Source organism: Hipposideros armiger, unplaced genomic scaffold (genome assembly GCF_001890085.2).
Source record: "Hipposideros armiger isolate ML-2016 unplaced genomic scaffold, ASM189008v1 scaffold_160, whole genome shotgun sequence".
Taxonomy (NCBI): domain Eukaryota; kingdom Metazoa; phylum Chordata; class Mammalia; order Chiroptera; family Hipposideridae; genus Hipposideros; species Hipposideros armiger.
In genome coordinates this window covers 2,167,111-2,182,862 of record NW_017731510.1, presented here as the reverse complement: position 1 = coordinate 2,182,862, position 15,752 = coordinate 2,167,111, and the positions used below count along the sequence as shown (strand labels likewise).

The 15,752-nt window shown below is 38.0% G+C and overlaps 1 protein-coding gene and 1 pseudogene across 7 annotated transcripts in view; both read right to left on the bottom strand.

Annotated features, from left to right (window-relative positions):
• ATP8A2 (ATPase phospholipid transporting 8A2) overlaps positions 1–15,752 on the bottom strand; it is a 624,797-nt gene that overhangs the window by 353,474 nt on the left and 255,571 nt on the right. The window lies entirely within an intron of this gene.
• On the bottom strand, positions 799–1,067 carry LOC109387500 (ATP synthase subunit f, mitochondrial pseudogene; annotated as a pseudogene).

Here is a 15,752-nt window from a genome sequence, read left to right as displayed (position 1 = left end):
CCACTGGCCAATAAAAAGCAAAGGAAAGAAACGGCAGTCTTAATCTTAAAATTTCCACCACACATTTTATGAATATATAAGGCTTTTAAATCTAGCTCTGGATTAAAGAACCTAGCCAACGTGGTAATCGTATGCAACTTGAAAATCCATGCTTTCTGGAATTCACGAGTGGATGACAGGAGGTATGGACTGTTTCAGATTAGGCCCTTACCTGGCACAGGCACAACTGTGCAAACACATATTAGTGCTGGTCCCCAGGAGCCCCATAACCTTGTCCACCTTTCACACATGTTGCCAAATCTGGAATGGAAGTCATATACTAAGGAATGAAAGTTTGCACAAAGCATCTCTGCCCTTGATTAAAATATTATACCACCTTGTCCTAATTCTTACCTATGTATTCCAAAATACTCAAAAAAGTTGAATAATCTGTCATGACTTCTAGGTATATTGACATAATCCTGAACTTGAATACCAATGCTTATCAGGCAATAGCTGCCCTCCCCTGCAAGAGAAAAGGCTGGGTTTGCTGCACAGCTGCACCACTGCGCACGGAGACTTCCACCACCCAGGACTCCTGAGCGCGGCCATCACCGTTCCTGGTGCTGTGGACATCTGAGCTCTAGAAAAAGTCACAGCTTTGGTTATCCCTGATGCCACAGGACATGATTTTCTTTTTTCTTTTTTTTTTTTTTGGTGGTCAGCTCATCTTTTATTAGGTGTCAACAAAGGATTCAGGGGTGCTGGGAAAAAGTCATGGTCAGGAATGCAGAGTGTGTCCTCCACACTGAGCCCTCTTCAGTGGTAGTTGAGTCGCCACTCATGCTTGAGTTCCTTATAAGAATGGCAGTAGTTGAAAAGCACATAAGCTGCCAGCACACCATAGAAACCCCTGCGACACTCTCTTTCTTCACATTGACATACTTCTTGTAATACCAGTAATAACCTCTTTGAAATGCTCCAGCAATGCCTTTAGGGGTGAAATCTCGCATCAATATCCACTTTGGCAGATCCCCTATTTTGACATCCATGAGTTTCTTGTCCTTCATTGGTACGACTGATGCCATCTTGGAGTCTGGGGTGTCCACTCTGCCAGGACATGATTTTCTTAATTCACCAACATTCTGGACCAAAGCATACATCTTCTTTTTGACTATATGCAACAGATGTCTCTTTAAATCTCATTCCCCTTGGAGTTAAGGCTCTCTACTATCCAAGAAAGTTAGTGACATCACATGTTTCCTCGAGGTAAGGAGTGTGTAGTCACTAGATATGCATGAGAAAATGAAAGCTCAGCCTCAGGAAGCCAAAAGCTGATGGCAGCAACAGGCAAGTGAACAACCCTTTCATGTCTCCGGTGGTGTCTGGTTCTCTCTGAAGGTCTTTCTATATCTTCTTGATCAGCAGGGTCCCTCTGCCTACCCAGTTTTGGCTTCACCTGACCCATCATAGCCAAACCGATCCCAACTTCATTTGGCTTTCCAGCTTCTGCAGTTGCTGCCCTGGAAGCTGCTCTCTCTGTCTTGAACAGTTTCTTGGGCATGCTTCCCCCTCCCCACCTTTATTGAGGAATAATTGACAAATAAAATTGTATATATTCACAGTATACAACATAATGAGTTGATATACGAGGTCAGTTGATATACTGACAATTAAGTTCGTGAACTTGTTCCAACAGTGTTGCTAACCTTTCTTGATATTTAAGGGATTATTCATTATGAATATGTACCAGCTGGACAAACAGTTAACCAAGTTTACTATTTGGAAGTACTGAAAAGGCTGTGTAAAAAATTAAATGACCTGAACTTTTCGCCAACAATTCATGGCTCTTGCATCACGACAATGCACCAGCTCACACAGCACTGTCTGTGAGGAAGATTTAGCCAGTAAACCAATAACTGTATTGGAACACCTTCCCTACTCACCTGTTCTGGCCCCCAATGACTTCTTTCTTTACCTGAAGGTAAAGGAAATATTGAAAGAAAGACATTTTGATGACATTCAGGACATCAAGGGTAATATGACGACAGCTCTGATGGTCATTCCAGAAAAAGAGTTCCAAAATTGCTTTGAAGGGTGACTAGGTGCTGGCATCAGTGCATAGCTTCCCAAGGGGAGTAATTGAAAGTGACTGTAGTGATATTCAGCAATGAGTTATGTAGCACTTTTTCTAGGATGAGTTCGCAAACTTAATTGTCTGTCATACCTTCATACATACATATTGCAGAATGACTACCAAGATCAAGATAGTGGACACTTCCATTACCCCACACAGTTAACTTTTTTTTTTTGTAATGAGAATGCTTAAGGCCTACTCTCAGTAACTCCTAATTATACCAAACCACATTATTAACTATTGTCACATGCTATCAATTAGAGCCTCAGAGCTTACTCTTATAACTGATCATATGTATCTCGGGCATTCTTATTGGCGTATGTCATCTTTGAGTCAGGGTACATCAGTACATCTAGAGACAGACACCTCCGGACAGTGACATAAGCAGTGATCCCTGCCCATACCAGTGGAGCTGTGAGGGGGGGAAGGCAAGAACAAAATCTCCAACATCACTACCATTCCCATTTCATATTCTCTCCTAAGACCTAATCAATATTTAAGGCATTTCACTCAACATGCGAGAAAGTAAATTATTATTTTAATCATTCATCTTCTAACTTCTATTGTTTCTAATTAAACTTCAGATTTTCTCCCCTGCATTCCACTACAGTAATTTCTCCAAGTTACAGGCTTGACAATGGTTTTAAATCATCGAAAGGCAATTAAGGAGACCTCCAAAAGTGCCTTAGTTCAGCAAATGTCTAGAATAGAAGCAAAATTCATATTAGTTCTTTGTACATAACAAATTGTAATAAAGTCCTATTGCCTATCTCTTTACATCACCAAATAACAGGTCTGGAACAAAGAGGATTCTAGTCCTGAAAAAGAAGCTGGCCTGCGATCCCTGAAGTAGAGACTTTCAGATGGAACTTTGGAGATCAAAGGATAAAAGCCAGTAGCCTGATTTGTCTACACTGAAAGATAAAAGATGGATTATGAGGCCATTTGAATATTACAGCAGGTAATGAAGTTAAATAGACATTCCTATTCTAGGTACTGAATTTCAAATGCAAAATTTGTACCTCTCCCATATTTACAAACTCCTGAGACTTGCTCAGTAATAAAATTAAAAGTTCAATTCAAATTTTATGGATACAATGAACTTGAAATAACTCATAAGCTAAAAATGAATGAACATTGAGGCAAAAGTCATATTTGCACTGAATTGACTTTTAGAGGTGTTAGTTATATTTTATTAAACCTATACATTCAAGGGCTTCATCAACTTTGGAATTGAATTTGAATCTCAGCTCTGTCATTTGTTTCGTGTGTGATCTTGGCCATGATACTATCTCCTCTGAGTCTGGGTTTCCTCAACAGGCCAAATGGAGCCACCACGTCCCATCGGGACACCTGTGCTTGTTCCCTGGGATGGTCGCCTAACGGCACCCAGCACAAAGCACAGGGCAGGCAGTTAAATGTCCACCTCCTCACTCCCTCCCAGCTATTTAAGTTCTAGATGATTCCTTTTCCTTTGTATTTATGCTGTTGCCATCCATTCACTGACAGGGTGGTTGGAAATGAGCTAATATCTTTATACAAGAGTTTTTTTCTGTATTATAAAAGGATGATAATGCAAATATTACAGTAGGCCAGAAGACACCTTCAGACCCAGGTTTCTTTAAGCTTTTCAAGTGCACCATTTAGATCCTCCAGCTCATAGTTTTAAGCGATATTTTGCAGCCTAAAAACAACTGCACATAAGTATTCCAATGTATAAGGTTTATTTGTTGCCGCGGGCTCATTTTTTTCCAAATTAGATTGGTCACTAATTCACTTTAGGCCAGTAATTGTGAACTCATGCTTCCCAGAATAACTGTTTCAGACGAAGTGGCTCACTTAATTTCCAGTGAAGTTTTTCTTTTTTTTTCCAGTCAGGTTTTTGTCAGTTAGGCAGAACATTTCACAAATGTTCTTATTTTTATACCACAAAATCAAAAATTAGTAAGACATTTCTCCTGTTCAATAAAATTAAGAAAAAAATATTCAACTGGTAAAGCTAGAACAAGGATATTAATCAGGGAACCAGGACCCCATATAGAGGCAGTCAGTATTTAGGCTTAAATCAATCACATGCTAGGCCTACAAATTCTTTCCTTCAAAAAAATGGGGAATCATCTTGGGTACCCCAACTTTGCCAAGGATGCAGCCCTGCAAAAGGACGTCGTCTCTGATGTTGTGAGGTTGCTTTGTGTTCTGGTAAACCTTTGCCCATTAATCATGGCAGGTGATGATAACCATCATATATGGTGCTGACAATATGCTATATGCTCTTTTAAGGAATGTGCACATGTTAACTCACTTTAACCGTCACAATAGTCCTATGAGGTAGGGGTTAGTGTTAACACCATTTTACAGTTGGGGAAGTCAAGGCAAAGAGAGATTAAGTAATCTGCTCCAGGTCACAGAGCTACGAAGTTGAAGTCCTAGAGCCAGGATACAAATTCAGATGGTCTGATGTCAGAATTCTTGTTAATCACCAACCTGTGCAGCCTCGAGTGTCCTGGAAACAAAGATGTTCAAAGTATACAACCCTAATAGCTCTCAGCACACATCAACGGAACGATTTCAGCTTGTAAATCACAGCTTCACCCAATCACTTCTATTAGCATTTTCTCACTTGTAATGCCTTATTTTTTAACTCTCATTATGCAGACAACAAATGTACCCATCACTTCCAAGAATGTGCTTAATTCAATTTTAATGCCCACTGAGATGTTAGAAATAGGTACTGTAGGTAAGTCTCACAACTCATGATTCAGGTATTAGATCTCATATCTTATCGCTTCTTGGCCTTTTGGTTATGATCAAATGTAGATCTCACATCTTTTAAATTTTGCTTTACACAAGTGATAGAAGGAAAGACGGTCTTACCAGAGCTATGCATATTGATTTATCCTGTGTAAGTTCCTACTCTTATTCCCACTCTTTTCTTAAAGCAATTTCCATTTTATTTAGTATATGATTTAGTTATCACAAGCTAATGAGCAATAGAGAAGAGATAAATCTTAGGCCCCACTCAAATAACCTTTATAAGTACAGTCAAAAACAAAAGTTGTGTTTCTATCCTAACCAGGACTAACAGACTAGTCAATATACCAATAAATAAAATGAATGAATGGATAACATCTGAATCAATAATGGTAAAGTAGAAAAACAATTTTGATCTTTAACACCAGGCATGCTTTTCAGCTTTTATATATATATTTACACCTTACATGAGGTGGGGGTAGCCATAGGCAGCAGCAGATTTTTTCAGAAATGGAAGAGTGGAACAGATGGTTCCTATAGTTACTATCTGCTATGTCAGCTGGCTTATGTTCCTAAGTCAGAGAATCAGTGTATCATAATATTCTTGAACTTCAAGGAACTCGCATTTCAGTAGAGGAGTCTAAATACTATACACACATATGAGGTTACCTCTCTCTGTCTCTTTCACCCATTGTATGCACACACACAAATTAGCTAGCATTAAAGAAGTATTGGTAACATATATTCAGAAGTGTAATACATCTCACGCAGTTGCTATGAGAAATGATAATTATTTTTAAAGCACCCAGCATGAGGCAAGCTCTAAACAAGTCATGTCTGTTATAACAGCATCATTATCTTCAACCTATACATAACAAATATACCTTTTGCTGGGTTAAAGACTTTATATAACCTTAAAAGCATATAGAATCATATATTCTAAGTTTACTGTTTCCCCCAGTTGGCTGAAAATAGGCGAAAGGGATTTTTCTTAAAAAGTACTCACAATGCAACACTCTAGCACACTAAAAAAAATTTTTTTTGTACATTCTCTTATACATCCACACAGGCTGATACAAACATTGGTATTTTCACTTGCAGCATTCTTAACCTTCATTAGCAAATGTGTGGGTTTTTACAAAGAAGAAGTGTTAGATGCCAGAAACCAAAAGACTACCTAACAGGTCCTGCTCTCAAGAGGCCTTGTTATAATAAGGACTATTTCTAGATTTGTGACTTGGCTTATTGCTTCATGCCTGAGCATAGTATCTTTTTATGTTCTACTGTTTTTTCAACAGTTCGATAATTTGTCATATTTAGTTAACCTGGAGCACCCTTTTGTTTGTTTGTTTTAAGTTTCCAGTATGGGATCTAAATTTTTAGCTCCAAATTGCCATTCTTCTATGCCAACATCGTCCATGAAAAGGTTTTCTGTCTTACTTAGGAGTATGATTTGATATTTGAATAGATCCAACTTCCTAGCTAGTGACTTGCCAACTGCCCTCTGCTTCCATTATTTTACGTCAGCCCCAAGCACACAGTGCCTTAAGGGTTGGTGTTTTAAGTTGGGCTCTAATGTTTGATGAGTTTAACCCTCTCCCCAGATCTGTTGTGAAGGAATATACTACTGGACTTTCTGACCACAGGTTCTCACATTCCACTTTAATTAAGAAGAAATGGATGCTTTGTAAAAGACTTTTAAAACTCTAACATTTAGAAGAGTTAAACTTGTCTAAAATAAAGGGCCTGACTGAAAGATTCTGAGTTTCTTTCTGACTGCATACTCTCACAAACAACTGGCTTCGACTTGTTCCAGTTCATTAAAAATAAAAGGGAAAAAATGGCTAATAGCAAATTCAAGAGGGTAGCTTGGCTCTCAGTAATTTAATTCTAAATGTAATAACATGCCTATTAAAAATGGAAGGTCACTCTTCCAAAAATTTCCCTAAAGGCACAGCTGCCAAATTGACTTCTGATCTAGTCTTTACAACATTATTAATTCAATGACATAATAAAGCTGGCGAGGAAAAGCTCCATGTTTGCCTCACAAGGGAGACAGCGGGGCCTGAGAGAAGACTGCATGTGTTTTAGAAAAGTGACCTGAAAAAAATCAACTTACATTTAAAAAAAACAAACCACGGTGTTGAGAAAGGACTAAAAATGCTTTTCTCTGGCTTTTGGGAAAAGCCTCCCAAACTGGATTCCTGACTTCTACTCCTTCTATCCTTTGCCTTCACACATCAGCAGCAAAACACTGTATGTCCAGTGGCACAGAGACAGCCTAGGCCAGGGCCAGCTGGCCTGGAAAAAGGGCCACGCCTCCTTGCTGGGTCCCCACAGCTCAGGTAGGCAACCGTGGAAAGGCACCTGGCATGGAAGTTGGCCACCCAACCATGACTTGGCAGCAAACTCTCATTAAATGAAACTTGACCGCGAAATGCTTGTTGATCCAAACTTGTCTAAAGTTCCAGACCTGGACAACAGGTTGAAACCTGCTAAGAGCACAATCAGTACGATCTATAGCTTTTGGAAAGAACTTTTTCAAACTAGGTTTTCAAAGGGTCACCCCCTGCCCGCTATCTGCAACGTGAATCACACCCGATCTGCCAATCTGCTGGAGAGAATGACTGGCTTTCCCAGACACCAAAGTGGCAGCACATACACAACCTTGAGAAGGAGACCATTTGTGAAATGGCTTTTACTGAAATGAACCGTTCAGTTAGTTTTTACCATTAACCTTCCTTTATAAACTACCCTCCTATAACATATCCTTCTGCCTTGAATTTTTCACAAGAACCAAAATGTAAATGACTACATAATAATATCATAAACTCTTATACTCTTATATATGTATCAATACCTTCATCCACAGGTGACCGTGACGTACTATACAAGGACCATGCTGGATTTACTGACTCATTGCAATCATGGTGGAACCAACTGGCTGTGGGGAACTGTGTGTGTTGAGGGGGGCAGAGGGGGAGGAGGAGGGCTCCAAGAGGTATGGGAGGGCTTGTTATGGGTTGGGGTTCTGTGAGGTGATTCTGGGGAAGGTTCACAGAAGCATCATTTTGCTCTGGATTGGGAGCTGTGAGAAAACAGGGGCAGATCTGTGACTGGTGTCTTGGTGATTTTCTAGGAGACAGAAAAACCAAAGGAAGGCTAACTCTTTCACAGGTAAAGAGGCAGCAGCCACTCATATTAGCTGGGAAAGGAGGATGAATGACTGGTTATTTTTGTGGTTTGGACATAGGTTCTTCTAGATGCCTATCGCCTACATGGTAAATTTGCAAAATTCTTATACTTTTGCAAGTAATATGGCTTAGAGAATCTTAACAAAAGCCAAATAACTGTCTGCTCAAGGACCCGACCATTCAGTAGTTCAACCACCTTTCACTTACTAAGAAGACAATGTATAAGCCCACACCAGTGAGCTGGGTACCAAATGGTCCAACATATGCAGGTGCCTCTATTAGTTCCTACAGCTCTCTGAATTCAAGACTTCAAGCCATACAACTGAAATTCTTTAGGAGATGATGCTATCAATCATTATTAATGTGAAAGAACGGAAGACCCAAAAGTAGCTGCCCCCTTTAGAAGAAGAAAGTACTTACTGTGCCGTTGGTGACAGGACTCACCTGGCCTACCACAGCCATTTATGTTATCTGCCTCACCCCTGCAGGCACCTGAGCATGTTAACTCCTGCTTTACAGAAAGGGACACTGAGACACAAATTTGGTTTCCAGGGTGGGAGAAAAAAAGATTCTCCGGTGTATTTCTGTGTGCTCATTAAACTAAATCCTGCTAGGACTGAGCTGTTCTTAGCACCTACACATCTCCAGATGAGGCAGCTGGGAGAGACAAACTCTGTCTCCTTTTATTTTTTTTTAATTAAATATATTGGATAATAACATTGTGGTGAGTTTGCAGAGTGACAGATGATTACTAGACTCAGTGAGGTGATCACAATGTAGGGTGTATGTGCTCAGTCACCATATTGTACAACTGAAACTAATATAATATTGTAAACCAACTATACTGAAATTTTAAAAAATAAGAAATTTATTGTGGTAACATTGATTAATAAAATTGTGTCATTTTCAGATGTGCAGTATTATAATGTGATATCTGTGTACTGTGTTGTGTGCTCACCACCTGAAGTGTTGTTTCCTTCCGTTACCGCGTATTTGACCCCTTTTGCCCACTTCACCCTCCTCCCACCCCCTTCCTCTCTGGTAACCATGACTCTAGTCTGTATCTATGAGTTTGGTTTTGTTTGTTTGTTTGTTTGCTTTTATGAGTCTGTTTTGTTAGTTTGTTTGCTACTTTTTCTTTTATAGTCCACATATGAGTGAAATAAATATTCCTTCCTTGTGTTCACACTTCAGTTTTCTGACCTCAATGCCAAAGGCGGATCTTCAGTTCATCTTATGTGACTTTCTGGGGTTAAAAAGCAAGTGTAGCTTCTATGCCTAAGCTTTTAATCAACCTCCTGAACTAATGAAGAAAACATATTTTAATAACAGATCATGAATTTCAGTGATCTGAATCCATTGGGGCTGCTGATGAAAAAATAATCCAAATTTAAATAATAGGACAATTCACCAAGAATCATTTAATTTAAGTTAGCATTCTGGTCATAAGTGGAAGCTACACTTTAGGAACTACTGCATAATAACATTAGCTAACACTTGATTGTTCACTTGTCAGATGCTATGTATGTTCCTTGCTTCCACATGCATGAACCTATTTAGTCTTCACAACTTTCCTGAGTACCACTGTCATCCCAATTTCACAAAAAGGAAACCAAGGCACAGAGCATTTAAGTCATGGGCCTCAGGTTACATGGGATGGAATCAGGATTTCAACCCAGACACTGACTCTGTCTGTGATTTTCTGCCTTCTATTTCCTGTTCCATTTGTTGAAAGACTCCTAGAAATAGCAAGTGCTGTCATATTTGGAAAGAAGAGCCCATTTATCACCATGCATTGAAATAAACTGACCGAAACACTGACATCTGATGAGCTGGCAAAATGATTGGCACTCCCAATTCACTGTGCCCATTTGCACACAAATATTTCTAAAATAAAAATTACATAAATTACACGGGGTGCATACCACATTCACTACAATAAAGTTTAGTGATGATTCATTTAAACTACAGAAAATGGATAATCAGATAATTATGTTGCAAGATCTGATAGTGTATTATTTCCTTCAGTGATTTGTTTGGGGCCATGAACTTGGGAAGCAACATGTTCATGTTTAGGGTCAGCTCTAAGGAATATAAGGGACCTGTTCCCAGTTGGAAGCATGTGTCAGCTGCCAGCCCCTCCCCACGTGTGCCCTGCCTCTCCAAATAAGAGGTAATCGCAACTGGGGGACATTTCACTTCAACAACCTCAGAATGTCACTGTCTCCCACCATCTGCAGTTCACAGCCCCAATGGTGTTCAACTGGAACAATAATACTGTTCTGAATGATGTTAGGAATTCTGCTGAGGTAGCAAGGACATTAGACTTCCTGGCATGGGTGAGAGCCCATTTCATCAATGTAGGAAGTAAAAGTCTTCCTATTCTTCAGCGCCCCAGACACCACTTGTGAATAACTTAGGCTCGCTGAGAGGTTCATCCCAGCCTTCTTCTACTGTCTGCATCAGTCAGTTAGTGTAACCCTGAACTGGTGCCGATTCTGGAGGCTTCTCTTGAACACAGAGGGGCATCACAAGGTATCCCATATCTGCCGAAAACCTCTCAGGATCACAGCATCATCAAAACACACATCACTGATGAGTATTTCATGAACCACTGGCACAATGTCACTTGCAGAAAGACTTAAAAGGGGTTCATGTGACAAAGAACACAAAAAAGTCAAGCTAGAGGGATGTGACCTCGTATGCCCACAGCCCAAGGGCACAGACTAAGGACGGAAACAAGCTCTCCCATTAGAAGTTCTGCCCACCCAAAAGGAAACCACACATTATATGGAATTCCCACATTCTCTACCTTGTGAAGCCAAAGGATGGCCTAGTATTCAGTGCAATGGTTTCACATCTCAGCAGCTAAGATGCCACCGTCCTTAGAAGCGATTCACTAGAGGATGTGAATGAGCTAAACAGACCTGCTCTCTGTTTACACCTAAAGAGTTTGTTGGATTTTGAGGTGAACAACAATTCCTCAAGTACACTCCCTCATGCCTTACCTTCAGGGTATTTAGGGGAGAAAGCAAATGTCACCACCTTTCCCCTCACCTTTCTTCCCCGGGCCAGCTCCCCTGGAGCCATCCCACTCACCCAGTTCTCTTTCTTTCATCAGCCAATCATACCTCTTCACTCGAAATCTAATCCTTATTCTCCATGACAGGTAAGGCTACCTTACTTCCTCTTCTGCCTGGAACAGATTTCCACTGGCTTCTCTGCCTTCTCATTCCTATTCCACCACAATCTCCACATTGCCAAAGTGGTGTTGCTAAAGCACAAATTCATGCATTCATTTAACCCATTTATTGAGTGCCCACTGTGTGTCCTGCATTACGTGTTGGGGAAACAGTAGCAAAAAAGACCCAATCTTCCTGGTCCTCAAGGAGTTTATAATCTAGCAGAGAAGAGTAATATTAGATGAGTAATGATACTGAAAGAAAGCATTAGACTATAAGATGGGTTGTTATGAAGCATACAGCAGAAAGATATAACTAGTTAAAGGGCCAAAGGAAACATCTTAGAGAAAGTGACAACTCACCTGAAATCGAAAGCTTAGGGAATTACTAGGTGTGAGAGAGGAGGAAGTGATAGAGGACATTCCATGTAAAAGAAACAGTGGCACAATCAAAAGGACAAGTGACACAATTCAGAACTGAAAGAACTTCAACAGAAACCAAGCATAGTAGTTACCAAAGGGAAAGCGGGGAGGGACAGAAGTAGAAAAGGGTAAAAGGGGTCAAATATATGGTGATGGAAGGAGATTTGACTTTTGGTAATGAGCACACAATGCAATATACATATCATGTATGATAGAATTGTATACTTGAAACCTATATAATTTTATTAACCAATGTCAACCCAATAAATTTAATAAAAAAAGAACTCTACTGAAAGAGAATCAATGACTTTCCTATGCACCAATAATAGCTAGTTAGAAAATCAAGGATATGCCATTTTTTTCATAAACTCAAAGAAAAAGAAGAAAATTACATAACAGTGAAAATATATATACACACACAGACACACAAATAACTTTAACAAGAAGGGGTGAATACTACATTAAAAAAGATGATAATGTATAACAGACCTTGTTTTGAATGACATGTTTAAATGGAAAAACAGACTATATATATTCTGAGTACAAAGATGAGATATGTTTTTAAAAACAAGAGTACAGAGGATGGATGATAAGCCTTACTTGACAATTAAATATGTTATAAAGCTATTATCATTAAGTCTGTGATGTCAGTATAAGAACAGGCTGCCAATACAACCAGCGAGCCCCACAACAGTCCTTAGCATACCCTGGAGTTTAACACAGAGTAAGACAGAAATCTCAAATCAGAGATGAAGGAAAAGATTGCTCCATAAATGTTGTTGGAACAATCAGGTAGCTATTTGGAAAATTAAAATATATTTAAATCAGGGGCTCCCAACCTTGGTTGTACATCAAGAACTGTGGTATTTTTAAGAAACAAATATTCTGAGATCTCACCACTCCACTCCATCCCCAAATTTAGGATCAGTAAACCTGGAAGAAGATTGGGTAAAGGTCTTTCTAAAAAGAGCTTCAGGTGATCTGATCATAAAGCTGGAATTCTGAATCATTATTTCAAGTCTTATTTCATATCCTAGATCAGAATGAAATTATAGGTAGAGTTTCATTAGACTTAGATATACAATTGAGTTAGAAAAATTTAAATCTTTAATTTCTAAATAGAAAATGATTTCTTAAGTTTAAAAATAATGAAATAAATTACAAAAAAATTACTAAAATAAAAATTAGAGGAAGTTATTTACAACCAAGTTGTCAGTTAGATGATGAATATCTTCCATGTATAAAGACATAACTTATAAGAAAAGATAAGAAAAATACTTATAACACACAAAAGGGAAATAGATATGTACAATTAACCCTCCCAAATGGCTATTAAACAAAGTCAAATGCTTGTTCTTTGAAAAGTCTAACAAACTCCTCCAGTAGTATTGCTCTAATGAACAAGATCTGAAACAAATCAACAATAAATAGAATGAAAATAAGAGATGCTACAGTCATGAAGCTAAGAGGATCACAGCTATGAACAACATTAAGACAATAAATTTGAAATTTTAATGATATAAACAAATGCCCAGGAAAAAAATTATAGCCTAATAACCTAACTTCCAAAGAAAAAGAAACTAGAATAATCTTACAATGATTTAGGAGATTGACTCAGTTCTTTAAATCTTTCCACAAAGAAAATTCCAGGTGAGTTCTACCAAACATTCAGGGAAGAAATGAAAACAGGGAACGCATCTCTAACTCATTATTGTGAGTTACATAACTCGGAGATTGTAACCCAGTAAGGACAACACAGGAAAAGAAAAATTATAGACAAATTACACTCAAATATAGATTTACAATTCTAAATAAATATTTACAAACAAAAGTCAATAAAATTTTTTTTTAAAGCAATTCATCATGACCAAGTTGGATGTTTCCAGGAATGCCAGATTGGTTTCATGTTGGAAAATTAGTTAATGTAGTTCAAAAATTTTAAAACTAAAGAAAACATAAGATCATTTCAATGGATACAGAAAAAAGTATTTGATACAATTTAGCTTCTATCCATGTTAACATGATAAAGGATACCTACAAAAAATCTACAACAAGCATCATTCTAAAAAGTAAATCACGAGAAAAATTCAGATCAGTAAAAAGCAAAAGTAACCCCATGACTACTTTTATTCGGCAATGTGCCAAGGGCCTTGTCAGCAAGATAAGCCAAGAAAAGGAAATTAACCATTAGGGCTGGAAAGATGTGCCAAACCTGTCATTCAAAGGTTGTATTGTTATTTACAGTGAAAGTCCCAAAAATCTACATAAAAGAATTAATAATAGAATTTAAGGCGTTACAAAATAATGTAGTAAAATAAATTCTATTTAGAAATGCTAGCAATTTAAAGGTAGAAAGTAAAATTTTTAAGCAGTCATTATCTATCATAGCATAGAAAAACATACAGTTTCCAGAAATAAATCTAAAATATGTGGGAGACCTTTAAAAAGAAATTATAAAATTTTACTTGGAAGACATGATGAAACTACTCAAGAGATCATGTAATTGATTATTTGACTTATTATCATAAAGACATCATTTCTTCAGTAAATGAGCTATAGATACAATGCAATTATAATACATACAAGGCGTCAAGAGAGTATTTATATAAAAGAAGAAAGAGACAGACCTTCTGGAGAAGAAATAAGGGGGACTTGCCACAGAGGATCTCAAGAATTACTACAAAGCTTTAACAACAGGGATCACATGCAACTAGTAGAAAGAGAAACTGACAAATGAAAAAGAAATGTCAGAATCATACCCATGCATATGTGCACTTATTGATAAAATGTGCTGGCACTGAGGATAACCAAGGAATACACAGATAACCATTCAATTAATGAGGCTGGTACAATTGCTTATGCCTATAGAAAAAATAAAATTGGATTGCTACTTCACACCCTATACAACAAAATCAACTCCATATGACAAAACCACCAAAAATAATTTATAAAACGATATAGGAAACTACCTTTATGATCTCAGGAAAGGTTGCTGAAGACACAGAAAGCCCAAGCCATGAAAAGGAAAACAACTGAATAATCTGTGTTAAAATGACAAGCTTCCCTTCATCAAAAGAAATCACAGAGAGACTGAAAAAAACAAGCCGCAAACTAGGAGAAGATAGTTGCCATACATATGAATTAATAAAAAATTTAATAGTCAGAATTTACAAAAGAATTCTTACATATCAGTAAGAAAATCACAAACAACCTAATAGAAAAACAAGCAAAGGCATTAAAAAGCGCTTTTATAAAGGAGGAACCCAAATGTAGGTTGGCAAAAATTAGGAAGACTTATAATAGTAGGGGTTGGAGAGGAGATGGAGCAACGGAAACCCTTATGATGCTGAAAAATATGTGAATTGCTACAACCACTCTGAAAAACAGTTGGCATCATCGATTCACAAAGTTGAATATGCGCAGACATGGTGACCCAGCAATTCCACTCTCAGCACATGCCTTAGAGAAACCTTTACATGGCAGGGGCCACGTACAAGACTGTTCAGGAAAATGCTATTCAGAGCAGCAAAAGACTGCAAGCAGTCCAAACATCCATCAGAGGAGAAAAGATGACACATCGTCCTACAAAACAATGATACACAGCACCGAAAAGGAACCACACCTATATTAAAACGTGGATACATTTTTTCAGCACAACACTGAGTGAAAATAAGCAAAACCCTGAAGATTACATACAACTTATTTTTTGAAGCTCAAAAAAAATCAAAACTAAACAATACGTTGTTTAGGAAGAGATAGATAGATAGATAGATAGATAGATAGATAGATAGATAGATAGATTTCGATATAGATATAGATATAATATAGATATATAGATATAAACACATATATATGTATACATATATTAAAAGCCAGGGAATAATAAACAAAGTTCAGGATGGTCAGGAGTGAAGGGAGGAGAAGATGGTAGGGGACCGTCACACAGGTAGCTTCAGACAGAGTCCCCATGCTGGGTGTCAGGTTCATGGCTGTTATGCCTCACAACCTGTTGTAACTAAGTTGTATCTATCTATGTATCTATCTATGTATCTATCTATCTATATATGTATACATATATATATATATA